The sequence below is a fragment of the Topomyia yanbarensis genome, chromosome 2 (genome assembly GCF_030247195.1).
Source record: "Topomyia yanbarensis strain Yona2022 chromosome 2, ASM3024719v1, whole genome shotgun sequence".
Classification (NCBI taxonomy): domain Eukaryota; kingdom Metazoa; phylum Arthropoda; class Insecta; order Diptera; family Culicidae; genus Topomyia; species Topomyia yanbarensis.
This window is the reverse complement of record NC_080671.1, coordinates 416,729,800-416,744,993: the sequence shown is the minus strand read 5'-3', so window position 1 is coordinate 416,744,993 and position 15,194 is coordinate 416,729,800.

Below are 15,194 nucleotides of genomic sequence, written 5' to 3'. Positions count from 1 at the left end.
CGTAACAAATTCATCAAAAAAAATTTTTTCTTCAGTAGAAACCCGCTCCCCCTCCTAAAAGCGTTACGTGATTTATGAATGGTCCCTTATAAACTTATGTATACATAAGTTAACATAACATAAGTTAAGTTTCTCGATGGTGAAGTGATTGACGCGCCCAACTAGAGACTGGGAGATCGCAGGTTCGATTCCTGCTTGATGACATATCTTTTTTCAGTGTGTCCAATAAAAGATGAATTGTCACCGTTCCGGTCATTCTTTCTCTGTCTACTTTCCATTGGACGCGTTCTCCTAATAACCTTGAAAAAAGAAAAAAAAACATGACCCACGTCGAAACCAAGGGATATACATTTTTAGTAATATTAACATTTTCATATTGAACAAATTAGTAAATCAAAGACGGTGCCGTTAGTTAAGTGGCAAGTCTAGGGTTTAGATCGTAGAGTCGCCTCTCTGGTGTCGGTGATAGGCATTCAGTGCAGAAAGAGACCGAAGGCAAAAAAATAAATAATAACAATAATTGCCCTTTCACCTTTCGAAATTACAAATGTTCAATACCTTCATTGTTACGTAAACGAATAAACATCGAAATTACTCGAACCTATTGATATGAGCAGCACAATTCATTTCAATGCCAGTCATGTAAAACAGTCCAAATAGGAATGCACGCTGCCGTAAGGCACAAATCCTCTAATACCTACGGGATCCGTTCCATTTCAGCCAGTATATTTTTATTCCTGATTCTGATTCGTGCACTTCACTGCAACGCATAATTTGACGTTTAACCTTAAACCAAATGTTTTGAAATTGGCAAAGCAAAACTGAATTTTGAAATTGAAATTATTTATTTCAGCAGCACAAGAATTTTCTGCATGTGTTAACCACATTTTAAAACGACAATTCAAGAATATTAATAAAAATATTCTTCGTGACAGAAAATATTGGGAACAATAAAAAAATATACACACAATGTAAGTCACCGAATGTCCAAGATTCTTCAAATATCTTCAAGGGCGCGCACATTTGCCTAAAGCCCTTATATCAGATTTAGGGTAAAAGTAGAGTCGATTTGTGTAGACAACTTCAATCACACTACAACAAGGGGAGGGGTGTTTTGGGATTTTATGAACTTTCATGACGGCCTTAGAAATATTTGATAAGGTGGAATGTCATATAAAAATAACATTATTGGTTCTGTACCAGAATACGGCGTCATTTTTGGAGGTTTTCATGAAGATTTGACCGTTCAAGATCCCTGATTTGATGAAGAAATGAAAATTTGCCACATCTGTGGATCGCTTGCCAAACAAGGATTTTGTACCGAATTTCGACATCTTCTTCAACTTTCTTTATATCTTCCTTGTGCAAATTTTGCCACCTTTTTGGTTGCTCCTCCTGCTTGATGCCTTTCGAACTCTATATACGTATTGTACAAAATATTTGATTTTTTTACTCAAAATAATTGAAGCTTGAATCGAAATGTTGGTTCAATACCATCCTGGTCATGCAGTGCCTCGTTTTCTACCGCTATCATCACTCCGCTTGATTGTCTGATGCTATTCAAACGTCACAATGCAAGGTGCAATGTGCGATTCCAAGCTGCTACTGATCCATTGCTACCTACAGGCTCAAGAGTTATAAACAATTTAGTCCTACATTTTTTTGGAATATGGTCTTTAGAATGATTCTATATTCATCCCAAGTTGGGGGCCCCTGAAATTCCGGGGCCCCTGGTCCAGGCCCAGCGTGCCCATACATAAATCAACCAAACAAAAGATTTTGTACGCACTATAGAAAAATTACTAATGAATGATGTAATTAAGATTTTTTGTAGTTTTTTGAAACCTTATGTGATCTCCTTTCTTCTAGTGACTCGTGATAAGTATAAAACCGATTATTGTGGATTCTTTGATTTGAATTATGAACCTCACTTTAAGGAACTATACGAAATAAATCACGAGATCGACCTTATCAACATTGAAACAATCTCCATATTGGGGTATCTGCATATCTGCAACAGCAAAACTCATGATCCCGTTACCCGAGGAAACCCTGGACGTATTTATTTCTTTTCCTCTGGTTCGTTCTTTTTTTGTGTACGATGAAAGTGACGAAAGATAGTCCGTCATCAGCTCGTTCTCTTGAAAAACACACTCGGGGCAGCGAAAGAAATTAATTTATGAGTTAAATTTTTATTTCTCTGCTTCCGCTTTTTCGTTCCTTTATTCCATTCTTTTGCGCAATTAGGCTGAGGTTACTTCGGCACTGGTCGGATGTCGGTCTTCGCTATATACCTAGGCGCGTGTGAAAGGGTGTGATAATTACAATAAGTCCTATATGCATTAGCCTGCAGACAGTTTGTTGTGAATGGATAATGTTAGTAAAGTTAATGTGTGCAATGCTTACAACGAATTTTACATTTAATAACCCGGTAGCGGTAGCAAAAGGAGTACTGAGATTTTTGATTATTTTCGAATTTCCAAAACGAACTCAATCACCTTTAAACTCATGAACTAATTGAAGATGATAAACATCAAGATACAATCCTCCGAGGTGTATACAGGTGTACACATTTTTTTCTATGTGTGCGTCACCTGTCACTTTTTTCGGGCAAACAAGAAAAAATGAAGAAGAAAACAGAAGCACGTGGTCCCATACTTCATTCTGATTGGTTAGTGATGTAAACATTTGCTTTTTTGCGGTCCCGGACGCCATACTTATTTTTACCACGTGCTTACAAGCTTCGTTTCGATTGGTCGATTTGTTGATTATGTGCTTCGCGGACCTGGGCCGCCATGATTAATTTCACTGGTAACAAACCATCACACTCAAACATGACGAATGTGAACACCTATACTAAAACGACTTAAGGCGGTTGTCCCATGCGATAGGTGAAAAAAAAAATCGAAAATTCGTTCAAAACAAAAACAAAATTTAAAGTGGACCTCGCAGAATTTTGGGAAGCAGAAGGGGTCTAATATTCTGTCTCAAACCAACTTTTGGAATGGAAACAAACCAATTGCACTTATTTTTATGATTAAAAAATATTTCAAATCCGAAACAAAATTATTGTAATATCTGTCATGGATTTTTAAATTTAAAAATATTGGGAAACGAAGTTTATGAAAATCGTTTATATCTCTCAACATCCGCAAAATGGAATATGCAATAGTCTGTCTAAAATTTTTTAAAGACTTTTCAAAAGATATTTTGACTTTAAAGTCCATCGCAAAATATCGCCAGACAAGCGGAAAAAACAGCTGAGACGTGGTCCGAACACCCGGCCTAAAGCATGAAAATGGTTCATCTCCTCACCATATTGTTGGCTCATTAAAAATCAAGATTAATAATAATTGTGCGAGAGCATATTTTCATCGCAAACCTCTTCTTCCCCCACTTAGGTGGTAATGTGATCGCACATGTGGCGACCCATGCTGAAGTGCCGCTATCCACCGGGGTCATCTCCCGGGGTCTGCCGGGAAAGGGATTCCTTTCGCTCGCGCGGGGCTTTAATTGTGGGTTATTACGAAAGCTGAGTTCATTTATTTATGTGTACGAGTTTATCACACTCTTTTGCCGCTGGATAACGACTCGCATGTGCCCATAATGTTCGTAGCATGAGAAGAGTGAGTGAGATTTGTGGTCCAGCTAGGGTTGCAACATTTCATATTTAATAAGCTGGTCTGTAGGAATCCTTTCAAATGGCAAGTGGTTATGGAAAATTTTCTTCCAAATTTAAGTTAGTTTATGTCAATCAATTTGTAAAGAAATACTTGATTTCAAATTAAAACATATTTCTATACCGTTTATTGAAAACGTCATATCTAGCAAATGTTAACAAACTGAGTTTATTATGCCAAATAAAAGCTAAGCATTGACTCTTTATCGTCCACAAATAATAGAGAAAATAATAAAACGTGTTAATTTAAACTTTAGTCAAAATGTCACATATAACATACCAAAGCTTTGCTCATATTTTGTAGATGTGATGTTTTTCCAAGTCGACTGTAGTTAGCATCTTTTTCCAATACCAAACCTCATATCTACACTCTCGGTTACAATACAGCACATGAAATATATCACAACTACAAACCCGTCTCTCAAAACGTCACAGTAAAATGTGCCATCTACAAACGGTGTTGCCACGACCATATATGTAAACGAGCAAATAGCAAAAGTGATCGGCAAAATGTAATAAAATAATAGTTATCAATTGTCTCCCTATTATCTTCGCGAAAAACATGTAATATGCTTATACGATCCTGCAATGAGTAAATGCAGAGGTGATAGTAGAATTAATAACCTTCTGTGTGCTTTAATTGTTAAATAAATTTAATAGTTGCAAGGAAACGTTTACATGCGATTTTCTCCGTTTGGCGTTTCCGTTAGACATGATGTAATGAAAAAAAGCTCTAGATTTGCACAGAAAAAACTGGTTGAGGTTAGGTATTTCGAGTAGATACAGAACACTAGATTAGGATTGTCGCTGGCATCAGTGGTTGAAACATCATTGTTTTGATTCCGGGATATACCTGTCAAATGGGCCAAATAAAAAAAAGCAAAAAAATAATCCTCTATCGTTGTTTCATAGTGACTAATCATTTTTGTTTCTTTTAGCCAGCAAAACATTCTTGGTTGATGTATTTTCACTAATTAGAATGTACAAATTGTCTAAATTTCTACTGAATTTTAATGAATTTTCATTTCCTTGTGCGGTATATACAAACTCTTCCATTTCGTAACAATAAGACTATCAGCACCGGGCGTGGGTATAAGCAATTTACTAACCGTCATCATAACACGACACCGCACCGGCGGTTGGTAAACAGGTTGGGAAATGGAAACTTATCGTTTCGGTTTACAGCGAGTGTCTATATTTGGTAACTTCTTCCAACCGACGCCAACGTTGCTATTCGCAGAAAGGAGGCAAAACAAAGGAAAATGTAAAAAATAGGATCTCGCGATAAATGTTATGCAGAAGTGTTCTGCGTGAATTTTGATTCGACTCGTGAAAGATTTTTATTTTAAATAAAATTATGGATTGAGCTCAATAAATGAAACTATCGGTTGTGAGTCAATAAATTATTTGATTGAATTCATTAACATTTTTTTAAAGTTTACAGAAATTAAAACAATTATTGAAATTAAAAGTTTATTGTAACTTTAATGAAAATATACTTTCAAACCTCGATTCACACCAATTATTTTGTCGTTTGATACATTGAACAGTATGTGTTTGTACTCAATTACCCACAGTTTTGATCAAGGAGTTTTTATTCTCAGGTGATACGATCCTCAAAAACGCCAATCAGCCATGTTGGTTTTAGAAACGACAGCTAACAACATTGTTTACTAGATCTCTCCATTTGCTTGCTCGGATTTCAGTGGGTAAACAAAGTTGTTGGCTGTCATTTTTCTTCCCCGCAGTCTGCTGCACGCTTACCTCACTCCTCACCTAGTTACTGCCAAAGACGAATCACCTTAGAACACCTTGGTTTTGATTATGCTGTATGTTTTCTGCGTGGAAGTAAAAATGAGTGCATCTAAGCAGCTTGGATTGAACTGGAAGATGTAGCATTATGTCAAGCTGGGCATGATGTGGCCCAGGATCCGATTGATAGGATGCAAGCAAGAAGCGGAATTTCATTGGCTTTGAAGCTTGCAAAAGCCCGAAAATTTTTATATGTGGAGGTCAATACGAAAGCTAATGATAGTTTCCAACGAAAATCGAAAATCGCTGCGAACAAATGGTGATGATTGTGGGGACTGTGGAAACTAAGATTCGAGAAGAAAGAAAATGCGTGTATTTTTCTCGCGCAAAGTTTTTAATTCAGGACCAGTAGTAAAAAGATCACGACGACAATGGTTTATCGCAGCGCTTAGTTCAAAAACGCTGGATTTAAATGCTAATAGGTACGCATGGCGGGACACAGATTACACCTGTTACATCATCACCATCTCATTTCATCCGGTGGTTCATCATATTTTCGAGGGATAATATTGTGTTGTGGTATACAGTCGTGATTCGCTGGTTGGACACTTTTTAACTGGACCGCTTTTTAGTTGGACCTCCGCTAGTTGGACCATTGTCCACCTAAAAAGCATCTGAACGTCAAAATCTCGTGCCAAATTTACTTTGACAATCAATCTGACAATATTTAGAGATAAAGGCTAGTTTACAGTTCGGAAAACGTGTCACGGGATTTGGGTCCCTGTGTATTTTAAATGGAGCTCGGGATTTCAAATCCCGTGACGGGAAATAAGTCTACACAAAAATGACAGTTTTCATGAAGTGTAAACCCAACCGCGGGAAACATCACGGGATTTTAAAACTCTCCACACAGAAATCCGTCCGGGAACAATTCAACACAAATTGTTTCCGACGGGGAAAATAGTATTTTTATAAAGTTTACAATTCGCTGCAAGTTTGATACTGTTTGTATTTTTAAGAAGCAGCAGAGTTTTTGGTTTGACAGTTTGGAGAGATCTCGGCGGGAAATTTTCCCTGATCAAATCCCGACGCAAATCCCGTGTGAAATTCCGCGATCCATTTCCCGAACTGTAAACTAGCCTTAAGAACAGATGCATTTACACTGCCAACATCTCCTTTGGAGAGTTTTTGACATTTGTCAGTTGGTCCAACTAGCGAATCAAATTCGTTAGTTGGGCAAGGCTGTGGCCCAACCAGCGAATCACGACTGTATACTACCCAAGATCGCTTATTTGCCCCGTTTTCTATGGGATTTCCTATCTTCATGGGACTGACTTGCGATCATAGGCAGTATAGTGAAATGCATGAACGTGAATGCACTTGGAATTCAATTCACTTAGTCTGTAAGTAAGGGAAGGGCGGGAGTAGACGGGGTTGGGTGGTTGTACTTAACTTATAAAAATGATATTTTCAATACATTTTAACATTTCTAATATTGTTCTTAGAAACAGTAACACGAAATGTTAATTAACTTTATAATTTATTGTTGGACGATGAAATTGCTTGTTTCAAGACGTTTATTATAAATTTACTAGAAGTATTCCGCGTCGAACAATGTGGAAATGTCCTATAATTCAAGGATAGTCACTTTTGTTAATTCGTTGCAATAGTTTTTGACTTACTCCGACAATTTTATGCAAACTGTGGATACAAGAATGTGGATTTGATGACCAATTTGGTAAGCAGCGAACGTCACGTTCAAAAATTTTCGAACGTTCCACTGTTTAACCTACCTATGATTAAGACCCGTGTCAGGCCATGGCAAACACCTGATGATGCTTTGGCTCGTTCTAAGCACAGACAAACAAATATAACAATTCGAAGACTGATTTGGGAAATACATCGATGATATTCAAAAGAGGACATCTGAACATTACATTACATTATTGTCGCTTCAGCTCATCGCATCGATGCCAATGCATTTGACAGGCGAAGATCTAATAGTATTTCAAATTGTTTGAGTTAAAAGTTGAAGACACAGTACGCTACTTCGAATTATGGAAAAATTCTTATCGCTGACGCTAAGAATTTTGCACTACCCCGCAGGACCGTTGTTTGAAAGCAAGATTCCGTGTTTTGTCATTTGCCATACTGATAAATTGGAATCAAATTTATAATTTTTGAGCAATAACTCATTATTTGATTCCATCTTTGGAATTACCGTATCGACGACAAAATGATGAATTCAGTTAATATATATCTGTATTAACTTGCCACAACTCTGTGTGTACCAATTTGCTCCAGTGTACGCACTTAATGTTTATTTCTTGAAGTAGATGTATTTGTAGTTAGTATTTCAGCTCCAGCGATACAACCGATTGTAATTAGAATTAGTTGTGTTATTGGCGCCGGAATACTACACAGTTATGCTTTTTCGGGAAATCAGCCGGAATACGAATTACGAATACGAATTAGAACCAACCAGAATTTCCGATTGAACTTTACTTTACCCATAGGTGCACGCAAAGTTCATATATCGATTACTGGAAGCCTATTGGCCGATAGTAGCGCCGGCTAGCGGCTACTTGTTGCCAAAGGCCTTGTTTATGTTATAAAGGCTCGCACAGAGTGAACCCAAATCTACCTATCGAACAGTCAGATGGCTGCCTATCGTGCAAAGTAAACAAATATTCATCTTTCGGAGAACATGCAAGAAATGTATTAGTTAATATCATGGCGAAATATTTCAATCGTCGAAACAAGACACTGTATTCAGTTGATTATGCTTTTTTTGTAACAATGTAAAATAAATTAGGGACCATTCATAAATTACGTAACGCTTTAGGGGGGGGGGGGGGGGGGGGGTACGACAAGTTGTGACAAGTTGTGACATAGGGGGGAGGGAGTGTTAACTAGATCGTTACGTAACATGTTTTCATCGAAGAGAAAATTTTTTTTTTCTTGGAATTTGTTACGTAACAGGGGAGGGGGGATGGAAAAATTTGTGACAATTTGTTACATAGGGGGAGGGGGGGTCAATTTTGGGCAATTTTTGCGTTACGTAATTTATGAATGGTCCCTTACATGGAATAGTATCAAGAATAAAGTGCTATAAGCCACGAAACAGTGGGTTTTCAATTCACTCCATATTAATTTATTGTGTAACTCGGTTGAAGTCACTCAAAGTTACAGCAAAAATGATGGGTGCCAGAAACAAAGAAGATGGCATCATTTTAGGCAGCGTTGCGCATTCCTCTGTATGGGACTCTATAATACCACAGACACTAATTGTTGTTTTCTTAAAAATGATAGTTATATCACAGACTAACAGACATAGCACTATGAGGGAATTCCCTCAAAAAACATCGATCCGACAATTTTCCCAGAACACTAGCTCCACCTTTTATTCACAGTCCCAAACACTCATTTACTGGTGGGTTACCCCTCAGGTTTGGGAACAATTTTTCACTAGTGGTCTATCCCCCATATGCTTGTTCATTAGGGTGGGACAAAAAATAGATTCCAGCTCCGAGCAACTTTTTGGGTACCATTTGGGTCCTAGAACATCTGTGCAAATTCTTAGCTTGATCCCTGAAACTATATTTTTGCGCCCACTATTTAAAGTTTACATGGGATTTTATATGGGAAAATTAACTTTCACAAAACAATTTCTCCAGGAGTCGCCCATTGCTTCTTAAAAATAAACCGTTATGTAGCTTTTGTAGGAAATTTAACAAAGTCTCGAAAACTACGAAACGATCTGACGCTTGAGAAAAAAGTTATTAAGCTGAAACCAATTGATGCTCTGACGATTGATAAAATATTCATTGTTTCTAGCACCACTGTTGTTGGTTGTCCAATTATATGCAATTTTGTTTTGATCTTCTCTTAATGTCTCCAAATCATTTTTCTATACCGTCTGGCCACTTCGCAAGAGTTTTCAGGGATAAATTGAGTCTTCTTTTGTACATAATAAGAGAAAATTAAAGATTTTGTATATAATTCGACCGTCAGCAGCAGTGATGCTATGAAAAGTAAAATTTTCATTAATCTTCAGGGCATCAATCGGTTTTTGCTTAATAACTTTTTCCACAAGCATCAGATCGTTTCGTGGTCTTCTAGACTTTGTTTCCTTGATAAATTTCCTATAAAAATCATACATCTATTTATTTTTAAGAGGTAACGGGTGACTCTTGGAAGAATTAATTTGCCAAAGACGTTTTCCCCATACGAAATCCCATGTAAACTTTAAACAGTGGGCGCAAAAATATAGTTTCACCGATCGAACTAAAAATTTGCAGAGTTGTTCTGGGAGCTAAATGGGACCCAAAAAGTTACTCGGAGCGAAATTTTATTTTTTTCATATAACCATGTCCCACTCTATTGTTCATATGTCAGTGGCGCCATGATTTCAAATGTGGCCACAGTCCCAACTACAAATATATTTAAAATGACCGTTAAAGCGGGCGAAGCTTTGTTTTTGAGTGTTATGTCTGTTAGTCTGTGGTTATATGTTTTACACATACAATCTGAATTGGATGCCATTTATTAATAGCAAAAGTAAAATTACTTTTGGTATGGGTCAAAATCCACATTGAGGGGAAATTCCGGAGAAACTATTGTTGGTTCAGCGCAATTCACAGCAGTCACGTAAGAGTTGACGATACTCCTTTTGTTCACGAGCACTAGATGTGTTTGGTGAATATTGGTTTGGAACTTCCTCTCAACGTGAATTTTGATAATTGTCTTTTAAGCACAAATCTCCGATCAACATGGGGAACGTGCTATTTGAACCAATCGCTACTGATTCCTGATTCTAGTTCTAGGTTAGTTAGATGAGATATGATTACTATAACAACGTGCTCCGTGTATCAACCTAGGAAAACAACGCATTTTACGCAAGTTAATATTATTATTGAAGCCACACATAAAATACTATCACTTAATTATTTTTGTTTTACTGTATACTGTTCTGCCCAAGTTGTTCAGTAATGTTTTCATTTCGAATGGTTACAGTCCAGTGTATTAAGTATTCATGAATAAGCCCACTATTCTGCGATTCAATATTGCCTTTGAATATACTTAAAACCCAGATATGTTTACCCGGCTATGCTGTCTACAATATGACCACAGCTGATGGACATGTGGGCTACAAAATTTATGTAAATATCAGTGTAAACTTCTATTACCTGGGGTATGGCAGTATTCTCACATACATTAACGCGCAATTTTTCTTCCATCCGAATATATTTGACTGCAGCGTCTGAAGGTCGTACGTCAGATGGCTTCCGTATAATTTGGTAAAACCCAACTTTCTCTGGCTTTTCAATATGGTATTAGCTCCTCTTCAAAGGCTTCGAAATACATAAAAACGAAAGCGTATTCGAAACTGATCGTTCGTATAAACTGTTTCCGCAAAACAATCGTTGAATGGTCGTAAAGGTTCCTTCTCCGCAAGTTTGTTTGTAATATCTAGCATGAGATCCTTTTCATTACACTCCTGATTCAGAGCGGCCGTAGTATGTGCTTCAGACAATGACTTCTGGGTAAACATTAGTTATTAGAATTCGTTGTCCGTTCCGAACCCATAACATTTCTTAGAATTTTTATTACATAGACAATTTTAGCATATTTGAACAAAAAATGTCTTATTCAATTAAATAATACAATGTTTATTGCTTCAAACGGCAAAATTAATGGCATGAGCATTTTTTCATTGAAACAATAATTAACTTTTAATCTCAATAAACATTTCCAGTTTGAATACTTTTACAATCATTACAATAAAATATTTTTAGAAAAGAGAACGATGTTTATTACTGAAATGGTTTTATTGAATTCAATAAATAAATGTATTTTCTTTCTAGCAATATTTTTTTCACTGAATAAAGTCCATATCATTAAAAAACGATTATTTTATTGCATGATTGCAAAAAAAATGTAAAGTAACTATAATAACAACTACCGGTGTAAAAACAGATTATTATTTTAGCAACCTATTTACCAACTACCGGTGCGAAAACGGGTGTCTAAATAAAATATTATCGTTTAGCGTAATCAAAATACACACGCATTTGCTTACGCACCGGTGCTGATAGTCTAACAGTCGAAAATGTACACCGAGAAAATTCGTTATATTGAATATATTCATTTCACACATATTTTTTGCAACTTGTAGTAGCACATAGAAATTATCTGTCACGCATAGATATCATGTGAAAAATAATGAAATTATAATAGTATGCCACATAGAAATTTGTTTCATAGCAGATATCGCGTAATTTTTCTGTTTGTTTTTCGTTTATTCTGCTGTAAATTTTATGCATTGGACGTTTTCGATCTTGAATGTATAAAAATCACAGCAGAATAAACGTGAACTGAAGAAAGGCAAACTCTGCATTTTACTAATTCGAAGTTCAACTAAACGGTTTGTGGTTACAAGCAGGCCATATTTTTCTGCGTGTACCAAAAGTGCGGACCAAAAACTTTTACTAGAGAGACTTACGATAACTTGACAGATATATACCGAAAGCAAAACAAACATGTTCCGAGGCGAAAACAATGGGAACACCAGCGACAATCCTTATCTAGTGTTCTATATCCGCTGTATTTCGTGAGGAAAACAAACTAAAAGGCGTAATTTATGTTTAAAGGTTCGCCCAGAGTGAAGCCAAATCTACCTATCGAACATGCCAGTGGCTACCTGTCGTGCAATTTAAATAAATATTCTTCTTTCGGAGAACATACAAGAGAAGTATTAGTGTTGATAAAAATAGTATTATGGCAAAATATTTCAATCGACTAAACAAGACACTTTAATCATTTTAATATACTCTTTTGTAACAATGTACAATACATTTCATAGAAAAGTATTATAAACAATGTGCTGTAAGCCACGAAACAGTATGTTTGCAATTAGCTTTGTATGATTTTATTGTGTACCCTAATAAACATCTTATGATTCAAGAGCCTAATGACCTGTTCAGGGTATCATCTAAACAATATGTGGAATCGTTGCACTATATGGGTTAAAGTTCGTGTATAATATTTTTATTAGGGTATTTTATTGTGCGGTTGAAGTCAATAAAAGTTACAGCAAAAACTGTGGGTGCCAGAGTTCGCCCAGTCTTTAAACAATTCGAAGTTCCGTTAGAAACATTACGTGCTCGTGGGAAAGAAAAGTGATCGTCATCAATGAAAACGCATCAGATATTTCGCGCGAGTTAACAATATACTAATTTAAGATGTTGAAGTAGATAATCGAAAAAATATGATCGAAAAAGAGAAGGGAGAGGAATCCAAAAAAAGCTTCGAAGCTCAAACGTGATCGTCGCACAGCTAAACAACCGGAATGTACAGCTTCAATTCCATACTCTGGCGTTGACGAGGATACCAAGGAAGTCATTCGCAAGTACAAAGCCAGACGCAGCTGCTGAAACATGTTTTTTCAATATTTCCTTCTGCGGTTTCACGATCTTTCACATAATTTGCCACTTACTCATTTTCTCACCTGAATTACGTCAATGGATTTCATTTATTATTTGTGTTATAATTTGTAAATAATTTGCAGTATCCATATTCTTCATATAAAAGTTGAACCGCTGATTTTCTAGGCGTGTACATTGTTTTATTTAATCTCGTATATAGTGACCTATCGTACCTCCCGATTATTGCCAAAACGTTGCCAGATGTATAACCTTTCCAACGAGCACTTGTTTGTCAAAATCAGTGCAAAAATACCATCGCGCGAGGTCTCCAAAAACTGACCTAGTTTTGACAACTCTACAAAAACTTATTTTACACAAACTGTCATAGGTTAAAAAATAAAATAAATCATTTCGAAACAAAACAATGTGATCGATTCTGGATTCTGAATTGACAAAATGATATCAAAACTGACTGCGTCTCATCGACAGATATTTGAGTGAATAATCCGCGCGAACGAAGCCTTGAATGATATCTAAAGGTCTGGCGAAGCCCACAAAAGTAACAGTAACAACATTGCAATAAATTCGTAATTAACGACTTGCTTCGACGACCACCAGTTTCAGTCTCCTAGCAAAGCCGACAACATCCGAAGGGGCGATGGATGCAAATTCAATTCCACGACATTTTATTTCCTCGCCATTTCTGATTTGGGACCCGCGGTCGCTTCCTTTCGAAAAATTGGTGGCTGCCTCCCGAACACGACAATAAAAAGAAAGACCTTACTTTATGTCATCTGCAAGGAAATGAGAGAGCAAAAAGGGCATCCTGCCTGCCGGAGCCGAGCGAGACGTGGTAGGCTGACAGGAAGCCACAGCATCCAACGGTTTTTATCTGCTGGGATGTTGATTCTCGTGCACATCAATTAAAGGGGGAGAGACCGGCTGATCCGTCCCGTCCAGCGGTCAATACTAGCAAGTCGACGTTCTGTGGTGGAGAAGGCACTCATAAAATTATAATTCAACATCAGATTCCGAATCAAAAGTTGTTCCCCGGAAACGCTACCGCAAGTGATTTGGCACTGTTGGACTTTGTTTATAGATCCAGTCCTTGACGCTGAAAGGAAGTCCATGCGTGAACCTGCTTCTCTCAATTAAACAAATCAGGTTCAGAGTCCAGAATGATTGCGAGTTCAATCGTAAATAACTGGATACTCTTTCCTCCGAATGTAGGGACGGGGATAGTACATTCGGTTTGCGCATTGTGCGATCCGATATATGTTTATTTTTTATGCCGTTTAAAAGTGAACGGAGCATGTTAATTTAATTAAGAAACCCATAAAACAACTGAACGAATCGAAAGAAGGGCCAGCGGGTGAGTTTTGATATGAAATTGGTTTCCAGGATGCGGATTCATGCTGTGAGTCGAGCAATATCAATATCGTGTAGAATATCCGGTGTTCGTCATAAAAAACACGATTTCAGTAACATCTGAAAAGGTGATCAGTTGCCATCAATCCCCTTGTAGTACATTTTTTAAATAAAACTTTTTGAGCGACTAAGTGGAATGCCACAACAAACTCTTTTAAGACTAATGTTTCGTCGTTTAATTCCACTAGCTGTAATATTATAGTGGGTAATTACCTAAAATGTTGTTTGTTACTATGTTTTAATTGCTGCAAGGTTCTACTGTATCGATTTTGATGGCTATTTTCGACAAATTTAAGACTAAGAAAAACTAAAGCAATGAAATTGAAAAACGGAAAGGTATTCTAGAGCGAATCAGTTATAAACTTAGAAAGGAAAACTAGGACTAGGCAGGCTCATATGGACAAGATCGAAAGGAAATGTGAATTGTCCTTTACCTTCTTTTAAGTAGGAGTTGGGTGTTGCCAGTGCTGAGCTCCATCACGGTACTGATGGCAAACCTGCTAGACAAAAGAGAATGAAACGGTTAGCAGTTAAAGCAGTAAGCGATGCTTCTTGAGTTACGGTTCTCATGCCAATGAATTGACAGCAGTCAAACGGTTCTCTTCTGAATCTCTCACTCATTTGAATCATTATTGAGAGGAAGGGAAAATTGACCGTCTTTTTATTAACGATATAAATACGGTTATGACGGTCATCTTATTACAAACAACGAGCTAGAATTAACAAACAGGCGGTTTTACACAAATAGCTATGCATGAAAGAAACTGAAAGGTGGAGAAAAAATCAACAAAGCACCGCATGCTGCCTGAATACAATACACTGATAATATTTCGTTTACTATACCAATACAAAATAAATGCTACTCAATCTTTCTATCATTTCAATGCGTTCTCTCTCGCACGGCTTCT